At 46.8% G+C, this 18,338-nt stretch overlaps 1 protein-coding gene across 3 annotated transcripts in view; it reads right to left on the reverse strand.

The window, feature by feature from the left end:
- Positions 1–18,338, reverse strand: part of Ccdc162 (coiled-coil domain containing 162) — a 192,940-nt gene that overhangs the window by 172,180 nt on the left and 2,422 nt on the right. The gene's annotated exons all lie outside the window — the stretch shown is intronic.

The raw sequence follows: 18,338 nt of genomic DNA on the forward strand, positions 1-18,338 counted from the left end.
TGTAGCCCTGGCTGTCCAGGAACTCTCTCTGTGGACTAGGCTGGCCTTGAACTCATGCAGACCAGCCTGCCTCTATGTCTCCAGTGCGGAGCTTAAAAGCGTGAGCCACCAGTGCCCCGCACACTTCTCTGTTTTGTCTTCAAATATTTCTTGCCTCTACCAACAGAGCCAAGTTACAGAGCAACCACCTTCCCTGCCCAGCCACTCGGGGGCTCCTAGGGGTGTGTGGGTTTGTGTCCTGGCAGAGTCCCATACAGCAGTAAGGTGTCAGCCTATGTCATCATCTTTCTTTTATCGATTTAGGTTGTTTTTTGTTTTCTATCTTAGTCCGATTTCCCACTGGTTCTGACTTGTACATGACTTCCGATTTCCCCTTCGGTGCCACAGTCCTGCATTTGTTTTGCGTCTTTCTTTGTTATTTATCTATCGGTTGTGTTTGCGTTTGGCTGTGCGGATGAAGCAAGTTCTCTCCCACTGACCACCAAGCCACATGATATGACACTGGGAGGTGACCCATGTACCTTGTCTGCCTGCAGGGCTCTGCAGCTCCTACCATAGTTCCTCAAAGGTCTTAAGACGTGGGCTCAGTATTGCTAGGCTGAACCAGCACTTAGGAAGTTGCTCATAATGCTTTCTTAATCACTAATGTTTTCCCCTATTGGGAAGACTGTTGTTTTTCTGTCCACGTGCCACTTTGACATTAAAGTAATTAAAAGCTAACTATTTTGCGCACACTGGAAAGAAATCTAAAACGTCTACCATGAGCCATAGTACACTTATATTTAATACATCAGTGGCTGTCTTTGTTCTCTGTTTTGTTTAGAAAAGGTCTTCTGTATCCCCTGGCTGACCTGGACCTTGCTACATAAACCAGGCTTCAATTCACAGAGAGCCACCTACCTCCACTTCCCGAAATGCCAGGATTAAAAGCACACAGCACCATGCCGGGATAGCTGATGCTGTTAGAAACGAAGGGTGCTGCTTTCCCTGGGTAAAGGTTTTCTTTTCTTTTCTTTTCTTTTTTCTTTTTCTGTTTTCTCTCCTTTTTTTATTATTAGTTTTCTTTTCTTCAAGAGACTCACATTGCTCAACCTGGCCTGGAACTTCTGACCCCTGGGTCCTACTCTACTGCGTACTAGGATTACAAGTGTGAGCCTACCGTACTTGGCAGTGTGTGTTCATTTTTTTAAAAAGGTGTGTAAGTGTGTGTGTGTAAGTGCGTGTGTGTTTGTGTGTGTGCGTGTGTGTAAGTGCGTGTGTGTGTAAGTGCGTGTGTGTAAGTGGATGTGTGTTTGTGTGTGTGCGTGTGTGTGTAAATGCGTGTGTGTTTGTGTGTGTGTGTGTGTGTGTGTGTGTGTGAAGTTGGTTCCCTCTTTCAACATTTATGTGGGCTCTGTGGGTTGAACTCGGGCAGCACAGCCACACAGCAAGTTGTTTAACCTCCTGAGCCATCTTGCCATGCAAATGTGTGTTGAGATTTAAAAGGCTTTTTCTTCTCCAAAAAAGGTGATACGCCTCCCTGGAATTATCCTGTGCAGTTATATCCTTTATCTTCTGAACCTGATTCTCCTTCTCCTCAGGAAAGTGTAGGAAACTACTCAGTGAATTGAAGATTGCTTTCATGTGGTTTTAGCAGCAACAATCAGGACTTTGAAGCTTTGGCTTGGTATATGCAGTGGTTCTGTAAAAAAGCTGCATTTCTGATACAAGGTGTGCTTGTGGCTTCTCTAAACGTGAGCTGTGCCTGTGAGAAATCTGAAAAGTCCTCAGCCCATAATTTGCATTCCTCCTCTCAAAAGAAAACAAAAGTGCCTACAAAAATGAGTCAGGTTAAGACATGGGGGAAGGGCTGGAGAGATGGCTCAGAGGTTAAGAGCCCTGACTGCTTTTCCAGAGGTCCTGAGTTCAAATCCCAGCAACCACATGGTGGCTCACAGCCATCTGTAATGGGATCTGATGCCCTCTTCTGGTGTGTTTGAAGACAGTGTACTTATATATAATAAATAAATCTTAAAAAAAAAAAAGACATGGGGAAAAGCTCTCTGTGTAAACACAAATAAAAGGCGTTCGTAAATCTAAAGCAGTCCCGGCTTCCACACATCGGATGAGGCAATCACTAGACAAACTGCCAGTGCATCTGCACACTTCTGTAATCCTACCATCCAGGGGGCTGAGGCAGGAGGATCCTGAGATCCAGGCTAGCCGCTGTTTCACAGTGAGACCTTGTCTCAAAAGACAAGGTATTGTAACAATAACGGAGGGAGGAGGAGGAGGAGGTGAGGGAAAAAGGAAGGAAGGAGGGAAAGGAGGAGGAGGATGGGAGAATGGAGACAGGAGAGAGTTGAGGGGAGTGGGAGAGAAAGCAGGAGGAAAGGATGGAAGGAAGGAAAAAGCAAGAGGAGGGGAGAATGAGGAAGGATGCTCTGAAGTCCACGGAGACCAGAAGGTTCATCTGTGAGGTGAAAGCCTGCCTCTGTGAGCTGTTCCGTGTATCTCTGGATCTTACCCAAGAAAGATCCTGACCTTTCCATGCTCTGGTAATGTTGGCTAACGTCTGGAGGCATGACTGGTCGCCACCATCAAGTATCCATGGTGGTGCTGTAGAATATCCCACAATGCACAGTGCAGTACGTCACTACAGCAAATGTCAGGAGCTCACGGCGGGAGGAACCCTTCTCTAAAGAAAATACTATTCTTGTTTTGGTTTTGTTTTTGCCTTGCTCTGAAACTCTCAGGTGACCTTGGACTCACCATCCTCCCACGTGTTGTGGGGATAGAATTTGTTACTCTCTAAGGTCTCATGGTGTACGGGATTGTTACACACAGTAACAAAGGTAAAATTGGGATAGAATGAGGACCTTTAGGAAGGGAAGGGATGTTGGGCATCCACTGTCTTAGATCTGATGACTCACAGAAGAAAAGCACTTTGTAAGCTACATTGAGAGTTTTGTTTGCAAGTGGATAAGAAACGTTAACTGACAACAGAGAGATGTCAAAAATGAGCATGTTGGTATTTTTAACATTTGGGAATCTCGGAGCAGGGGGAAAGTGTGGGGCCAAAAGCCCTTGCGGCTCAAGTCTGAAAACCCCAGTTTGATCTCTGGAGCCTGAATCAGGCAGAAAAGGCTGACTCCACAAGTTGTCCTCTGACCTCCACACACACACCATTTTACACACGGGCCCCACTCTCCTTGTCATATAAACACTGAGATGATGATGATGATGATGATGATGATGATGATGATGATATAAAGTAACTTAAATATTTAGAATAAAGAGATGCTCTGTGAATCAAATTTTTCTTTTTTTCTTTCTTTCTTTCTTTTTTTTTTTTTTTTTCAGAGCTGGGGACCGAACCCAGGGCCTTGCGCTTGCTAGGCAAGTACTCTACCACTGAGCTAAATCCCCAACCCCTCAAATTTTTAATTAAGAAAAAATCCTTAGATTAATTAGGCTGGCTTTTAAAGCTAGGCATTGTGTCTCGTACCATCAACCCAAGTGTTCAGGATGTAGAGGCAGGATTGCAGCAGACAAGTCAGTGTGATCTACCTGGGGAGTTTAAGGCCAGCCAGGGCTACAGGAGAGAAGGGTGGTGTGTGTGTGTGTGTGTGTGTGTGTGTGTGTGTGTGTGTGTGTGTGTGTATGCAGAGGTCAGAGGGCATTCGGTGTCTTCCTCTATCTCTCTTGTCCTCACCTTTGAGATAAAGGACTACTATTGAATCTGAGGCTCATGGTTTTCAGTTAGGCTGGCCAGCCAGGAAGATCCTGGGATCTGTCTCTGACCCTGCTCCAAATTAGGCATCTGAGCTTGCTATGGTCTGCTTTAATGCTGGTGCTGGCATCTGAACTCTGGTCTTCCTGCTTTCAGAGCAAGAGCTCTACCCACTGAGCCATCTGTCCTGCACCAGCGATGGTGCCTTAGTATTGCTTGCTCAGTCCACACGTCACCATCACAGTCTACTGCTGAGGTTCACTGGCTTCCCGCTTCCTGTACATAGGCCATCTGCCCTGGGGCTGGGGGCTGGGGTGGCTGGTAGAGACCTTTCACCCCACATCTTGGGAGGCAGAGGCTGGCAGATCCCCGGGGAATTTGAGGCTAACCTGGTTTATACAGTGAGCTCCAGGAAAACCAGGGCGGTGTAGTAAGAGGGCGGTGTAGTAAGACCCTGGATCAGAAACAAGACACAAAGAAACAAAGAAACGAACAAAACAAACAGCTCAGTGGGCTCTTCTCTCTTGAGATTCCCAAAGTAAGAAATTTTGCATGGATCTTGATGAACCACATCAGAGCACAGATGTGCTCTGTGGGTGGGGTGGGAGTGGGGATGGGGGTGGGGTCTCTGGGGCAATTCACTTATAGATCACTTTTGAGAGATTCCAAATTTGCCCACCTGCTCTGTATTCCACAACTTTGCCTTCTGTGCCTGTGTGCCATAAAATGTCACATTGCTTGAACATCTGAGTTTTTGGACAGATATTAAAAATGTTTTTTTAATCCAGTCTTATGATTCCTTCATGTTTATAAAGAATGAATTAAAACACTAGCGCACATTCTAATGAATGTAAAATGTGGACCCGTTTTCTCACGGTAAACCTAATTAAACATAAAAAGTTTCCTAACTTTTAAACTAACATCAGGTTAATCATTTGGTAACCATGGGGCCAAATTTTAATGTCTGAGTCATTTTTAAAGACTAAAACCGGGTCATGAACTATCTGTAGGCCTGACACATGTTCTTGCTTGTAGCCGTAGATTGTGACCACCAGTTAACAGGAAAATTTGCTCTAAATTTTATCTAAAACTAAGAAACTTAATTTTTTTCTAATTGTGCAAGACTTTGAAAGAAAAATACTAAAAGATGGGTTTGTGTGAATGCATAAACATGAGGGGTAAATGAATTTGTCTGGGTTTGCAATCTTCAAGCCAAAAGCAAGATAAAATTAAAAATTGACTGAATGAAAAAAGTATTTTCCTAAGAAAGAATTGGGGATCTTATTCTATGAAAATACGAAATGATTTTACAAAAGAATACAAGTGAGCGAAGGAGGGGAGTGCACACCTGTGATCCCAGCATTCCGGAACCCAGGGTGGAGAATGGGGAGTTTCCATGTCAGCCTGAGTACACAGAAATCTAGGTCAGCATGTCAAGACACACACACACACACACACACACACACACACACACACACACACACACACACGAACACACACACACTCCATATACACCACAATAATAATCTAGCATAGAAATGTTAAAATTGTTCATGTGACAAACTCTTAATGCCTACTTCAATGTGGTTGGAGTCTTACACAGCACAACGATTTAAAGACTCATCCCTGTTCCTGTGTGTACTGACACATGATCCCTCTTGCTATGTAGTTCAGGTGGGACTTCCTGCCTCAGCCTCCCAGAGCCGAGATGGGAGCCGAGTCACATGCTAGCACACTCAACACTTCCTTGCTCTTTACTGCCTGAGTAGCAAGCATCACACTGCAGGCTTCACAGTGTCTCTCCCCTGCTCACTGCTGATGGTCGCCTGGACTGTTCTGGCCTGGGGCTATCCTTATGAAAGCTGACCTGAAGGTGTGGGTCTCTGTGTGCAAAGGTTTTCATTCCCCTGAAGCACATGTGCAGGAGGGGACTTTCTGGGTCAAATGTCAGCGCCATCAGCACTTTGTGAGCAACTGTCAGATGTGTTCCCAAGTAGCAGCATGCATGGATGTCCCTTCTGCAAAGGGAGAGGCTCCAGGTTCTCTGTGGCCTTGCCAAAGCTGGGTACGTTTTGCTTAAGCGACCACACTCTGGTGTGGAGTGACCTGATTTTCACTCGCATCTCCCAGTGGTCACTGTGGATGGAACTTGGGCAGCATGGCCACATAGCAAGCTGTCTTACCTCCTGAGCCATCTTGCCGTCCCAACGTGTGTTGAGTTTTAAAAGGCTTTTTCTTCTCCAAAGAAGGTGATACGCCTTACTGTGCAGTTAAATCCTTTTACCTTTTGAACTTGATTCTTTTCCTCCTCAGGAAAGTGTAGGAAGTCATTCAGTGAATTTGAGATTGTGTTCGTGTAATTTTAGCACCAGAAATCAGGACTTTGAAGCTTTGGCTTGGTTTATACAATGGTTCTGTAAAGAGCTGCATTTCTGATATACGCACGAGTACACACACACACACACACACACACACACACACACACACACACACACACTTAATTTTTAAAAACACACCTGATAGTCTGTTAATAATGTTCTGTGAATTTACCACACCTTTGAACTTTCTTTCATGTTTATTCTTCTTTGGGTGTGTGTGTGTGTCTGTGTGTGTGTGTGTGTGTGTGTGTGTGTGTGTGTGTCTGTCTGTCTGTCTGTCTGCCTGTCTGTCGGCTCCCTCTTCCACTATATGAGTCAGATTGATTGAATTTAGGTTGTCTGGCCTGGTGGCGTCTCTCCAACCTTGAACTATTTTGTTTTGTTTGCCTTGTTTATTCACATTTTTCTCCCCAAATAGTGAATATTTTATGCTGCCTTTCCTTAAGTGAGCCCCACACTCAGACTATAACTTTTACAGTAACTTTCGCACCAAAATTATCCTAGAGTTTCCCCAACTGCTGTGAGGACCCACCAAGAGTCTCATACATACTCTGAAAGCAAAGAAGCTATAATTAGAAATGCTTGGTGACACTCCAGGGTTCTTTATTAGCTCAAACGTCCTGTGAAGGCACTGTTCTTACCATGTCATCAATACTAAGGGACCTTGAGAGTCAGAAGGAAAGTTTACTGTAAATTAATGCTGCATGAAGTGTATTAAAGTACATTCCAAATTATGTTTACCTAACAACCGTGAAGTTACAGTCATAGAGACGGATCCAGGCTGGGGTGAGTACCAGTGCCAAAGCACTTGCCTAGCATCTTCCAGGCCCTGGATTAAATCCTCACTAACACGCATGCGCGCACACACACTCAGATACACACCACACAATACTCTCTCTCTCACACACACACACACACGAATACACACACTCACATACCCACACACAGATACACAATCATACAATACTCTCTCACACACATACATTCGTACACATTCACACACTATCACACACTCCAACACACACACACACACACACACTCATACAGACACATTCATATACACATACCCCCACATGCATTCACTTCACACACACACACACACACTCATACACACATACCCGTACGTTGATTAATGTAATAACTATTAATGAGTAATTCTTATTGCTACAGGAAACACTTCAAATCAGAAGCACAGGACTTGAGTCCAGGCGCTCAGAACTAGCAGCGAGGATGTTGGTGGATGGAATGAAGTTACAAAAGTTCTCCTCTGAGTTAGAAAGAGCCTGAAGAATGGGAGAGACGCTTCCCAAGTACATACATCTGACAGCAAAGATCAAAATCTACAATGCACAGGGAACTGAAGAAAACAACACCAAAACAGAAAAGCCAGCTAAACCATTCCGTCCATAAATGAAGCAAGTGTATTGTACAAATACTTCTCAAGAAATGCTCAATGCCCGATATATATAAAAAACAGTCAAGCATCCTTAGCTCTCGGGAGAGTGCAAACCAAAACTGTATTCTTTGGGTATTTTTGCCCATTCTGTCTCACTTAGCTTTAACTGTCAACTTGATGAGCCCGAAGTCACCTGAGAAGAGAGTGTCAGCTGACCGCTGAGATCAGATTGGCTTGTGGGCGTGTCTGTGTGGGGACTCTCTTGATTATTAATTGATGTAGGAGTGGCCAGCCCACTGTGGGTGGTGCCATTCCCTGGTCAAGTGACCCTGAATCTACAAGGAAGCTAGTAGCTACACGTGAATCTCGAGTGAGCCAGCAAGATGGCTTTCCCCCTAGCTCCTGCTTGAGCTCGGCCCCTTCCCTCAACGGTGAACTTTAACCTGCAAGCATTGTCCAAATACCTTCCCCTCCTCTTAGTTGCTTTCAGCCAGAGTGTTTGGTTGCCACAGCAACAGAAAGGAACCTGGACACATCTCATCCTAGTCAGAATGCTTATGCTCAAGAAAATAACCCACGAAGAGGAAGGACCACTCCTCCCCACCAGAGGGAACACTGCTCAACTGCTAGTGGGAGTAGGAAGTGCAGCAGCCACCATGGAGGCTCATCCCTGAAGAAAAACCAAGCTATCCTAGAGTCTGGCTTACCACCCTGGGCATATCCTTGAAGTCAGCATAGCGTGTCCAACAACATAGCAGAGAGGCACTTACTCACCATGTCAGGACAGCACTGTTCACACAGCCAACTAGAGGGGCCAGCCTACATATGCACTAACATGTGTAAGGAAAGTGCGACACACACACACACATGCACACACACATGCACACACACATACACAGACACACACACGTGGGGGGAGATGAGATGAGAGAATTTCACTCACAACAGAGTCATAAGGCATGCAATTATGTCATTTTCAGGAAACACATGGAACTGGAGATCATCATGTTAAGTGACATGATGCCACTCAGAATGACTGTCATGCTTTCCTCTCAAATGTGAGATCTAGATTTGAACACACCACACACATGCATACACACACCACACACCCATACATACTGCATGCACACATACCACAGACACAGACACCACACAATACTCCCCACATGCACACATACCACACACACACTACACACACACCACACACAATGCACATAACTCACACGTCCCCCCACACACACTGCACACAAACACACCCCCATATGCACAAACACTATACACAAACATATGCCCCACATGCACAACCTCCCACACCCCACATACACACATATATACCACATACAAACACACACTTCCAACCACACACGTACACACACACACACACACACACACACTGGAAGACCAGAGAAGCTGTTTCTGATGTCAGTAAGGGATAGAAGCTGTAGCGATGTCTAAAGGGTAGATGCACTCACCAGCAAGGGGAAAAGACTAGCAGGCAAAGAGAAACAGCCCCTTCCCCACTACCTCATATCTGGGCTGCTGACCAGAAGAAGCTGCCACCAATGTGATGAGGGGGTCTCTCCTCAGCCAATCCTTCCAGAAGACCCCACACAGGCCCCCAAAGCCTTGTCTTTTAGTTGATTCCATGTCCAAAGAAGTCGACAATCAGTATTAACCACAACAGAAGATTTGGGGGAAGGAAGGGAAGTAGTAGTAGGAGGGGATAAGGGAATGCGGCATATAAAAAAATAGTGAGGGGTTGGGGATTTGGCTCAGTGGTAGAGCGCTTGCCTAGCAAGCGCAAGGCCCTGGGTTCGGTCCCCAGCTCCAAAAAAAAAAAAAAAAAAAAAAAGAATAAAAAAATAGTGAGATACATGTAGGAAAGCCATAGCCCATTAGTCTACATACTAAGAAAATATTTTGTACCTAGGTGGTAATCCATGCATTCAAAGAACCTGGAGATTCTGTTTTGTTTTGTGAAGTGTGTGTGTGTGTGTGTGTGTGTGTGTGTGTGTGTGTGTGTGTATGTTTGCAGATGTAATAGAGGCCAAAAGAGGACATACAAGTCCCTGGAGTTGCAGGAGAAGCAAGCACTTGTAAATCTGTGTATGTATGTATGTATGTATGTGTGTGTGTGTGTGTGTGTGTGTGTGTGTGTGTATGTATGTATGTATGTATTTGTATCCTTCTATCCATCTATATCTATCTATCTATCTGTCTGTCCGTCTGTCCGTCCATCTATCTATCCATCTATCTATCTTTGGTTTTTTGAGGCAGGGTTTCTCTATGTAGCCCTGGCTGTCCTGGAACTCATAGAGATCCTCCTGCCTCTGCTTCCTAAGTGCTGGGATTAAAGTCGTGTGCCAGTATTATGCAGCTTAAATTTATTTTTTAAAGTGTGTGTGCGTGTGCGTGTGCATGTGGAATCCCTTGAAAACAGAGAAGGCATTGGACCCTATGGAGCTGGGGCTACAAGCTGGTCTTGTTTGGGGGCAGTCCGCTCCCCCGGAGTGGGTGGGCCTGGGTGTTATCAGAAAGCAGGCTGGCCGAGCAAACTGAGAAGCAAGCCAGTAAGCAGCACCCTGTCATGGCCTCTGCACCAGCTCCTGCCTCCAGGTTCCCACCCTGACGTCCTTGGATGACAGACTACAGACTGGAAGATGAAATAAACCCTTTCCTGTCACAGTTTTTTATCACAGCGACAGAAACCCAAATACAGCACTGAATCCAGAGAATGGCCCAAGAGCTCTGTGCAGTAGGGAATCTGGAGGCAGAACTTGAGAGGCTGTGCTGACAGCAGCAGACGGACATTTGACTCCAGGGTTAGAAAAGAGTACAGCCCAGAGGATCAGAACAACCCCGTTTTACGGTGTAACACTCTTCACATTCTAAAATAAGGCCGGGCTTCCAGCTCCTCGAAGGTGACTTTTAAGTTCTTAGAATTCTCTGCTTGATAGGAGTGTTTCTGTTTTCCTGGGGCTTTTGGCTATGGCAGACAGCCTAAGCTAACAGTATGATTTATGGTGGGGACGTGGTTAGTAGCGGCTTGATCACTGGTGGGGCTGGGTACTTGAAGGTCACCCACACAGGCCATGAGCCAGGCCCATGTGACTGATGCACCAAGGTTTCCTGTTGGCAAAACTCAGAGGACACTATCAGAAGCACTGTGGGATGAGTGGAAGGCTGTTTTCGTGACTTCGCCGAAAACCAAAAACCCTAGAAGCTTGCACCTGACATCATCTCTGGCTGACCTGTGTGGCTTTGCGAGGGCGTGAGGTTGAGGTGGGTTTCCTACAGGAACTCTTCCTGCCTCTTCAGTCTCTAGAGTGCTGGGTTTGCACATGCGCGCACCACCGTGCCAGGCCCCTCACATGCTTTATCAGTTGCTGAGTTTGCTTTAATCTTTCCCTGTAAAACGCCATGAATGTGAGCATCAAGGTCCCTGACAGAAAGCAACTGTACCTGAAGATCCTCTTGGGGTAACACCTGAAACAAAATACTGCAAAATAACTCCGAAACGGCCACCTCGGTGGGCTCATTCCCCAAGTGAATGAATCCTTCCCTCTCTCTTGTCTCTCTACACACAGCATCCCAATCTGAAGATGTATGGCTATTTCACACACAGTAATTGTTTGAATCATTTTCTCCTGTGAAGGAAAGAGTAACTTTGCAGCTTTGGTAATTTTGTAGGATTTCTCTTTTCCTATTTTTTTTACATTTTTTTTTTTGGTTTTTTTTTTTTTTTTTTTTTTTTTCCCCGGAGCTGGGGACCGAACCCAGGGCCTTGCGCTTCCTAGGCAAGCGCTCTACCACTGAGCTAAATCCCCAACCCCTCTTTTCCTATTTTTAATTTGATAAATCTGTCCTTGGACTCCTTTACAAATCTCTGCACGTAAACTTTTCTTTAAATTATTTTGCTTGTCCGGCCTTTTGACACGCTGGGACATCATCATGCTGTCATCTAATAAAGTCTGTGACTGAGAACTATTTAAGTTACAATAGCCCTACCCACACACTAAAGTCACGCCTTTCTACTTGGAAGCTTGTTTTGGTTTTGAATGGCAACAGTCTCTGAAACTCGGGCGCTGAAGGCATGATCCCCGTTGTGGGATTACGAGCCTTCTCCTTCTCTGGTGTGTTTAAACACGTAGTCCCCCGCTTGGCAGCACTGTCTGGGATGCTGTAGACTCAAGGGCTCGGTCCTACTGAAGAAAGTTACACCACTAGGGGCGGGCTGTGAGCCTTCCGGCCAGGCCCACGCGCTCCCACTGGCCCTTCTTTCTCTGTTTCCCGATGTGGATTCGGAGGCTCAGTCAGCTTTCTGGTCCTGGTGCCACACCTTCCTGCCCTCATGGATCCCATTCCTCTGGTTCTGTGAGCCACAATAAACCCTTTCTCTCGAAGGATTTTCCTCAGGGGACACGGAGCCAGTCCCCAGTGCAGAGGTGCTCTGACTCCGTGGAGATAACCCTGGGTGGGTGTTGGCGCAGGGGGAAGGTTTTGTGGTAAAAGCGAGCTCTCTCTGCTTCCCAGTGGTCATAGCTGAGCTGCTGCTCTGTTGCCACAACCCCCAGTCCATACCATCCACCCCAGGGCCACGGTGACTGGGGCGAGGGAGCGCAGGCTGAAACTCTGCAACTCAGCCAGTGTGGATTTTCTGAGGTATTCTGTTACAGTGCTGGAAAACCGTCGCCAAGCTCATTCTGTAAAGGACAGAAGAACAAGGCCCTGTCTGGGGGGAAAAAAACAGTACCACAAAAGAGGTTCAAGGCCTGTCCTTGCTCTACGTGCTCTCAAGTTCATCGGCCAGAAGCCATCTATGCACAGAATAACGGGACACCTTTGAAAACAGTCAGTGCTTTGAGATTCCAGCCGCAACAGATAGCCCTTTCCAGGAAGAACTTCTCTGCTGGACGTCCTCGGCAATGCGTTTGCAGTTTGGCTCAGTTCCGGGAAAACTAAAGGCACTAATGGTCTTCTGCACATATCACATCTCTGAAAAATATTTTAAGGCCAGGAAAGAGCCCTTTGCTAAAAAAAGACAAAAAGCCCTAAGCGCTGGATAGGACTCTCAGGAGAAATTTAAATTTTAAGTGGGTTTGCAGTGTACCAACACGGCTTGTATTTTAAGGAACGCAAACAGCGATGAGCCCTGAAACGCTCTCGAGCCGCCAGGATATTTTTGGACAATTGCCCTGTAAACATCAGTCCTGTATTTCAGGCGAGGAATGATTCACATTCTGTACTTGCTCAGTAATAGGTTTTTCCAAGAAGTGCCCTACACTCCAGTGTACATTTAACTTTAGGGCAAACCAGCAGGAAACAGCACTCCCAAAGTTTTCTAGAGTCTGAGTTCACGTCAGCAGAATAAGTGTCCGGCCAACACTCTGTTGTCATTACTTATTTAGTTATTTATAGCTCTTTAGCTATGATCAGAAGGTCTATCTTATAACTCTCCTCTTATAGGCTAAGATCTCTTAAAAACACCTTTTAACGTGTTTGGTGTGTGCGCGTGTGCATGTGCGTGTGCGTGTGTCTGCGTGTGTGTGTGTGTGTGTGTGTGTGTGTGTGCGCCTGGCTTGGCTCTCTTATTCAACCGTGCAGGGGTTGAGCTCAGGTCACCAGGCGCAGTGGCAGGCACCTCTACCTGGTTAGCTGTGTCGCCAGCCTAGATCCCTATCGTTAACTATTTAAGCAACCTTAGCGTGACTAACTGCTTCCAAGGGGGTAGAGTTAGAGTGCACGTTTTCGGTCACTTCTCTACGGCGCTTCTTCCTGCCTCACCACAGCTCAGAACAAAGTCGGCGTGACCACAAAGAAACAGAAATCTAGAGCATGGAACCACAGCCACAGCATGAGGATGTCGAGTTAAAAGCCACAGAAACCCAAGCTCCCTCTCAGGAGAGAGATATGCATTTATATTCCAAGTAGGTAGGTTTCCCAGCAAAATGTCACGCCTGTCAGGACGGCTACATGGGTGCCGCTGCAGGCTTTACATAGGATGTTGCTGACTGTTGCTCTCGAGACAAATAGGGCTCCTCAGAGACAAACCTGAAGCCGTTTCAGACTGCAGACGGGCATAGCACAAGTCTCATCTCTTCAGGGATGATCAACCACTCCGCCCCCACCCACCCCGACCCCCACCCCACCTCCATCCCACCCGCACCCCCACCCCTTCCCCACCCCGACCCCCACCCCACCTCCATCCCACCCGCACCCCCACCCCTTCCCCACCCCGACCCCCACCCCACCTCCATCCCACCCGCACCCCCACCCCTTCCCCACTCCCACCCCCACTTGCACCCCATCCCCACCCCCACCCCCACCCCCACCCCCACAGAGGTCCACAGTAGGGGGAGGAATGAGATCACTTGAATGATTTGGGTTGAATTTATTTACTTGCCTACATTAGAAACTCAATCTTTCTCTGGTGTGGGTCAGCCAGTGTCTGAAAATCACATTATGAAAACCAAGAAATCCAAGGGTATTGGCTAAAACGGGCTTCCGTCTGTAAAAACACACCGAACAGAGTCACAATGGCACGTGCGTGCTAACCAATACACTGTCCCAGCCGTAGAAGAGATCTGGAAGCATTTAGTGGCTCTCAAACGCATCCTCACTGACTACTTATTGAGAGCTAGCTTCTACCTCTCCCAATATTCCGGGCTACATTTATATAGCTCAGGGATACAGCCTGCGGTTAGCATGTCCAAGGCCCGAGATTTGGCCTGCAACACTGTAAGAAAATTAAAACTATTCCCCCCTACTTACAAAGTTTCATAAACATTAGATACATCCCCCATGTCCGAAGTGCTGTGGTATCATTTAACATCTGGTTGTAACTCACCACAGTGATAACCCACCAGCGCGCTCGCGCGCGCGTGTGTGTGTCTGTGTGTGGTGTGTGAGTGTGTCTGTGTGTGTGAGGTGTGAGTGTGTCTGTGTGTGGTGTGTGTGTCTGTGTGTATGGTGTGTGTCTGTGTGGTGTGTGTGTCTGTGTGTATGGTGTGTGTGTGTGGTGTGTGTCTGTGTGTATGGTGTGTGTGGTGTGAGTGTGTCTGTGATTATGGTGTGTGAGTGTGTCTGTGGGTGTGATGTGTGTGTCTGTGTGGTGTGTGTGTGTGTGTGTGTGTGTGTGTGTGTGTGATTTGTAGTTTTAAACACAGACCTGTGCCAGTCAATGAAGTTCAAAGGTGAGGAAACTGACTTCAATGCATAAGGAAAGTTGTCAACCATTTGCATAATTCTGTGCAAGTCAGTAAGTGGCTTCTGGGATGTGCATTTTCTGTTTTTATCATCATCATCATCATCATCATCATCATCATCATCCTCTTCCTCCTCCTCCTCCTCCTCACCACCACCATCATTTTAAGACAGGGTTTCTCTGTGCAGCTCTGGCTGTCCGGAACTCACAGCGATCCACCTGCCTCTGCCTCCCAAGTGCTGGGTTTAAAGTGCCGCTATACATAGCCTATTTTTTTTTCCAGTTTTTAATCTGAGTCTTTAATGTTTGTCCCCAGTGTGCTCTCTCTAATGTCTCATGCCTTTATTTTCTTGTCATGTCTGCATTTGATACTGCTTAAGGGCTGGCCGTGGACATATTTGAAATACTAAACAAAACAGTGCCATCAATTACTAAGCCCGGTACGAGGGGGGACAGACTCTGGATCAGGAAAGGGGCAGGCGAGAACCATGCAGGCCAAGGTGGAGAATGGGAAATCACAGCAGGCAAAGCCCCGAGTACCCATAGCACTTCGAAGGCAAACTTGCTGAGGAGTGGCTCTGCCACCTGTCATCTACAGTCCCCTTCCTTTACCCCGGCTCTCGGAGTTGCCATCTCCACAGCCTCTAACGGTGTTTACTTCAGAATAGCATTTGCTAGCCGAACAAGTAAAATATAGCGATAGCCAATTAAAACACGCCTGGTTCCTGGTCTCTTCTTCAGAGAGGCATCCATCCATACAGTAAAGGAAGCCTCCTTCTGAGGGCCAATTGCCTGGGAAAGCCGTGCCAGCTCTGTCCCAAGCAAACAGCGTTGGGCTCTTCCTTGTCAGTGGCTATCTAAAATAGATCTCGAAGCTGACTCAGTGTCTGAAACCACAGCAGCCTGCTCGGGGTTTAGATAAGAGCACTAATGAGGTTATCGCATGCTCAGGAACTGTAACCCATTTATTTAGTTGCAAGATCTTAGTTGGCTTTGAGTCTGGAATCACGAAACACTACAGACGATAGGCGCTCCAGTGAGCTGCACGGTTGTGGGGTCAGACGAGGGCTGCAGAAAGCACAAGGAACGGAAAGTGGATCTGTTATTTCCAAGCTGATCTCCTTGAGGCCGGTAGGAGGGCAATTCCATAGCACAAGGCTCGCCTGGCCCGTGTGAGGCCTCAGGTTCAGTTCCCAGAACCATGAACACAGAACACAAAGCTGGGGGCTGGAGAGATGGCTCAGTGGTTGAGCACACTGGCTGTTTTTCCAGGGGACCCCAGTTCAGTTCTCAGCACCCACAGGTCAGCTCTCACCTGTTTAGCTCCATTTTTAGAGCGTCCGCTATCCTCTTTAGAGCACGGCAGGCACTGTACTTACACAGAAATACACACACATACACACACACACACACACACACACACACACACGCACAGGCAAAACACTCAGACACATAAACAACAACAACAACAACAAAACCAAAAAACAAACAAACAAACAAACAAACCAAAACCTACTTCCTATATGAGGCGGAGTCAAGGAGACAAAACATATCAGGTAATTCTTATTTCAGATCATTTGCTTTTGTGAAGATTAAAGCAGAGAAAACTTCAGTATTATGAGTATTAAGATTGGTCTAATAAAGCTGGGCAGTGGTGACACATGCCTTTAATCCCAGCACTCAGGGGGCAGAGGAAGGTGGGATCTCTGTGAATTCAAGGCCAGTCTGGTCTATAGAACGAGTTCCAGGACAGCCAGGGCTACAAAGAAAGCCTGCCTCAAAAAACAAAACAAATAAACAACAATAACAACAACAAAAAAAAACCCCAAACCAAACAACAACAAAAGGAGGTCTATTTGGGGCAATTATCAAGTTTGTCACCCTTTGTTTCTGAAAAACCAAATAACTTAGTCTTGTTTTGTTGGCTTTAGGGTGAGGAACTCCAACGAACTTGGTCTGGATGGGGCTCAGCTCAAAGCAGTAGCCTCCTGTAATCCCCAAAACGCCATGACCAAGCAAATGCCTGGTGTGAGGCCACTCTTGGGTCTAGCACTATGCTGGATGCCGCCTGGGGAGCAAAAAGAGAACCTTGCCCTCAGAGCTCAGCCTAGGCAAAGACAAAAATAATCAGTGAGCTCAAGGCTAGCCTGCGCTCCAGGAGACATTTCAACAAACAAACCAGGCACGCACTCAAGCATTCTGGGTACAGAGATGGAGAAAACACCTAGCAGAGACAACCAAACCAGATCTGGGAGGCGGTGGGTCGAGGTAAGAATAAGGGGGGCTTCTCACAGGGTAAACTGAGACTGGAAGACTGAAGGAAAGCTCAACACGCAAAATCCACACAAGTCTAGGCAGAGAATGGTCAAGGTTTCCACTTCGTTTGGCTGTAGTGGTGCATGCCTAGAGTACCACCAGCACCACAGAAGTGGAGGCAGGAGGACTCCCAGTTTGGGGCCAGCCCAGAGAGACTGTGTGTGTGCGTAGCCTAACGCTTCTTTCCACAGAGTTAGATAGATTTCACTTTCACAGACTTAGTGGGTGTGGGCTCACTCACAGACTCAATTCCCGTTTGGTACCAGAAACTCTGAATGTCACAGGCAATTAAAGTGCCCAGTTAGAACTCCAACACTGCAATGATTATCATCTACGCACAGAGAGGTTTGCGAATACCTATTTAACCGTGTTAGCAGAAAACAGCAGAGAAGAAAGCTGTTCTGTTATTCATGCTCTGGGGCAGCTTTGTGACACTGTAAGACCGGTCGTTCCACAGTCTGCGTCTTAAGTTGAAAGGGTGGGTGACGGGAGATCAATTGGATGATCTACTACTCTGAAATGGTTGCGTCTAATTCTCCCCACACAATCAAATACGATAGGAGACTGGGAGAGGGATGCTAGTTCCCTGGAGACAGCAGGCAGGACCCTCTGAGGTGCTGGCTGGTCTGGATGCTACGGTAAGTCATTTTCAGGCGAGAGATGGTTATTTATTTATCTTCAGCTCATTTTAACAGAAGCAAAGGTGTCCGAGGAGAGCTTCCATCTCAGATGCTCTCTCAGAGAGGTCTGGGGTCCGCTGGCATAACCCGCAGGTCACCTCCGTGAAATGCTCTCAGTGGTTCAGCATTAGCGCATGCAGTAGAGCTTCAGGGAGTCGCTAGGGCGCCAGTCACTGCACACCAGTAACTCCAGCCGTGTGTATCTGCTGGCGGCGACAAACACCCTATCCTACGGAACTCGTCAGCCCCACCCTGGTAGGCCGGCTCACAGCGTTTAAGGCCAAATATGCATGGGAGACGGCTCAGTGGGCAGAGAGCTCAGACTGCTATCCGGACACCCACATCGACTGCTTCAGCTCCAGGTCTGATACTCGGACCTCCGTGGGCACTCACCCACACACGACGTCCACATATACATAGTTAGAAATACTAAATCGTCCTGAAAACTCAAACTCGTATTTAATCTTTTGATAGTTTTGCCACGACTTAAAAATGCTTCTTTCTATAAACTGGCTACGGTGGCACAAACTTTTAATCATAGGACTCAGGAAGGCTGGAGGATCATGAGTTCAAGGTCAGCTTGGGCTTTCTGTCAAGACACCAACTCAAACAAAATAAAACAGAAGTTTTTATGTTATAGTTAAGAAACTAA

This window comes from Rattus norvegicus, chromosome 20 (assembly GCF_036323735.1).
Source record: "Rattus norvegicus strain BN/NHsdMcwi chromosome 20, GRCr8, whole genome shotgun sequence".
NCBI lineage: Eukaryota > Metazoa > Chordata > Mammalia > Rodentia > Muridae > Rattus > Rattus norvegicus.